At 33.7% G+C, this 3,279-nt stretch overlaps 1 pseudogene; it reads right to left on the bottom strand.

Moving 5' to 3' along the window:
* Positions 1–259: 259 nt before the first annotated feature.
* Positions 260–787, bottom strand: LOC149189279 (haloacid dehalogenase-like hydrolase domain-containing protein At4g39970; annotated as a pseudogene).
* Positions 788–3,279: the final 2,492 nt, after the last annotated feature.

Genomic DNA, 3,279 nt, shown 5'->3' with positions numbered 1-3,279 from the left:
AGTGCATATATCAAGGTCACAAGAATAACTTGGAACTCAAGGTACATGACCTCAAGCTTATCTTTCTCAAGGTGCATATGAAACCCAGGTTTACGTGGGTTTGTGCCAGTGGAAAAACATTGCGTATGTGAACATGATGTTGTATTTTGTGTTCCATCACTAACTCGGATCGCATAAAAATCCTTTGGATGAAACCAATGTATGTATATTCCATACAAAATGTATAGGCATCTAAGTACAAACACAAAAATTGGGCTTATCACACCTGTAAAGTATCAATAAGTTTGGCTTGATCATTCTCAACCATTGGGGGTGTTTAAAAGATAGTTGAAGAAATCCAACCATTCTCTTTAAAGTGCCAACACATTTTGGGCTTTCTGCCACCAATATGCTTCTATAGTTGATCGTAGAATTCTGCCTCACAATCCATCAGTGTTGATGAAGGAAAACATGTATTGAAGTGGGTGAATATTGCATTATATGAATTTCTATAGAGATTTTCAGACTCCATTATCATGCTATCACAGTCGAAAAATAGAGTCTCCAACACCCCCTTTACTTTATAGGAGATGTTCTGTAGCAGCAGTAACATGAATTATTCGTGTTTTTTATTTTATATGGTTTGAATTTTTTATGTAGATAGGAAGTTGGTTATGTTTTTGTGGGAAAATACCTGAATTAGGATGGCAGACTGTAAATGAGATTTGAATGGAAGGATATGGATGAATAGTGGGAATAGGATTGAAGAAATTATAGTATTGAAGCTCAGCGTAGGAAGGAAACCCATCTAATTAGTGTTGTTTATGTTGGTGTAAGTATTTAAGGCCATCGTGACTGGAAATGTATTGCCGCCATTTTACGAATGCATGCATAATTGCTAACATGTCTTTGTAATAAGTTGATTTCAATTTCTCACTAAAATTATGCTTCTTGTTATAGTGTCTTTCTTCCATTAGTATTGCCCTAATTCCAAATAATGCTACGTCACATTAAATTGTGAAGGCCTTGGAAAATTCGGGATGGCAAACAGAGAGCTAACTACATAATTTTATTAATTTTGTATTTTCTCATTTTTGTAAGAAGATGTTTACAACCATTAGTTAATATATATTTTTTGTTACTGCAAAAAATTATTCACTATTTCCCCGTTTAATTTAATTTTCTATGAGAGGCATACATTTTCATTATTTTGAAATCCTTGAAGGTTTTTGATTATGAACTTTCTAATTGGTTCAATGGAAGAACATGGAAGGATCAAGTGAGGATGAGGATGAATCTCATGATGAAGAGGGTGATCCAGAATATGATAGTAATAAGGATAAGAACCAAAATACACCCAAGGTATGAGTGATGATAAAGTTGAAACATTTCCTCATATCAATATTTTATTCTGCTTTATCGGCAATACATTACTTCTTTTGAAAAAGGTTGCGACGTTTGGGAAGAATATACCTTTACTATATTTTTCTTATAACTCTCTTAGTAGTGATAAGAAAGAAAATGTGACACCTGGTGGAGCAGAAAATCAAGCTCAACCTTTAAATAAAAAATTTGAAGTTTTATTATATTGGTGAAGTGGAATATTTTCACTACTTAATTGTTGATGGTGTGTACATGTTTGAGAATTCTATTGGGGTTTTATACAATGTATTCTTTCCTTGAATGTAAAATTAAGATAGTGATATTATTATTAAATATGTTTGAATTGGTTTTAGGCATAATAATGTTTTCCGTGAGATTGATGGTGTTGGTTTTGAGTTGAATATTAGAAGAAGTATTTGTTCTGTAAAGTGGATTTTATGATGTTGCATTTGATAGTTAACAACTTCTCTTTCTATTGATATTTTTATCTACTTCTGAATTTATCATATTGATCCTTCCTTTTAGGTACATCATGGAGGGAAAAAGAGTGCACTTAACACATTTGTGCCCTTGGAGCAAACTCCTAGTAACAAAGGGTAGAATCCTAAAGCTAAAATATTAGTAGATGACATAAAGGTATTTATGTTTCTTTCCCCTTGGAATAAGTAACAACTATACAATTATTAGGTTTTGTATTTTGGCTAATATTCATGATCAACATTTTATGTAGTCATTGAAGCCCATTACTGCACCTGGATTAGGAAAGAAAATTGGCTATCATGTTAGTGATCACTAGTCAGGGTCGGTTTTATTATTTGATTTATTGTATTTATAAGAGTCACAAGTGAAGAATGCCTTAAATATTGATCAAATCTATTTGATTTGTTTCTTTTTCATTTTAATCTTTTATATGCAAATTCTTAGTGTAACAGTGCTAGTGAAAAGCTTATGTAATAAAAGTTAATAAAGGAAAAATAAGAGCATGGTTGAGGGACATGCATTCCAAGTTGAATGTTGGGTAGGACATCGTGGTGTGGGTGCTCATTTCATTTTATTATGGCTAAGAAAATTGGAAAAAGCATTAAATGGAAAAAGGAATTTTTGGCACATTTATTTATGGAAATAAGGAAAATTAGGAGAAAAGTAAGGTGAAAGGTCACAGGTTACATGTGAGGAGGAAATTAAAGGAAAATGATGGAAAATTAAGAAAATAGAGGCCTCATTTATAAAAAGGCTTCCGAGAATTAGTTGACAAGATCTTCGCTCAAATTTTTTATTAGGTTTTGCAGCAAGGAAGGGAAAAGAAACAAGGGAAGGACAAGGAAAGAAAAGGAACAAAAGCAAGGATCAAGTAGGGAAAAGTAGGATCAAGTAACTTCAGTAGGAATACTTGCACGTAACATATTGCATGTGTGATTTCCTAGCTGGTTCTGACATGCATGGATTTGCATGTTGGTGTATGATTATCTTGTTGTCAGTGGCATGATTTTGTCAATTTATGATAGTGATTTTCAGGCTAACCTTTCCTTTTTCCAGATGCCATGGTGTGTTGGGATGTTTATCTTAGTTTTCAGCTTTGGATGGTTTCAGAATCTAGGGTGGAGGTTGTCTCAAGGTTCATTTCCAAAGGCCTAGGAATCCCTTGACTAATTTTGGCAAGATACATGGTAAACCTGAGGGAGGAGTCTTGATTTAGCGCCTAGTGATTAGAATTTGGATTGCAGTAAATCCTGAGAGTCTCTTATCGATTAAGGGCCTAGTTATCCAATATTGGATTGCGGTAAATCCTAAGAGACATGGAGATGGAAAATTCCTCAAGGATAGTGATGAATTTTAGATGGCATTACAAGTTTGGTTTGGTTTTGTTATCGAAGCACTGATGTTGGTACTATCATGGTTTGGTGAGGGTGGAAGTGG

This window comes from Pinus tabuliformis, chromosome 3_1 (assembly GCF_031772625.1).
Source record: "Pinus tabuliformis cultivar Carrire ecotype Pingquan chromosome 3_1, CPIR1, whole genome shotgun sequence".
NCBI lineage: Eukaryota > Viridiplantae > Streptophyta > Pinopsida > Pinales > Pinaceae > Pinus > Pinus tabuliformis.
The sequence above is the reverse complement of the archived record's forward strand: the minus strand, read 5'-3'. Positions and strand labels throughout refer to the sequence as shown.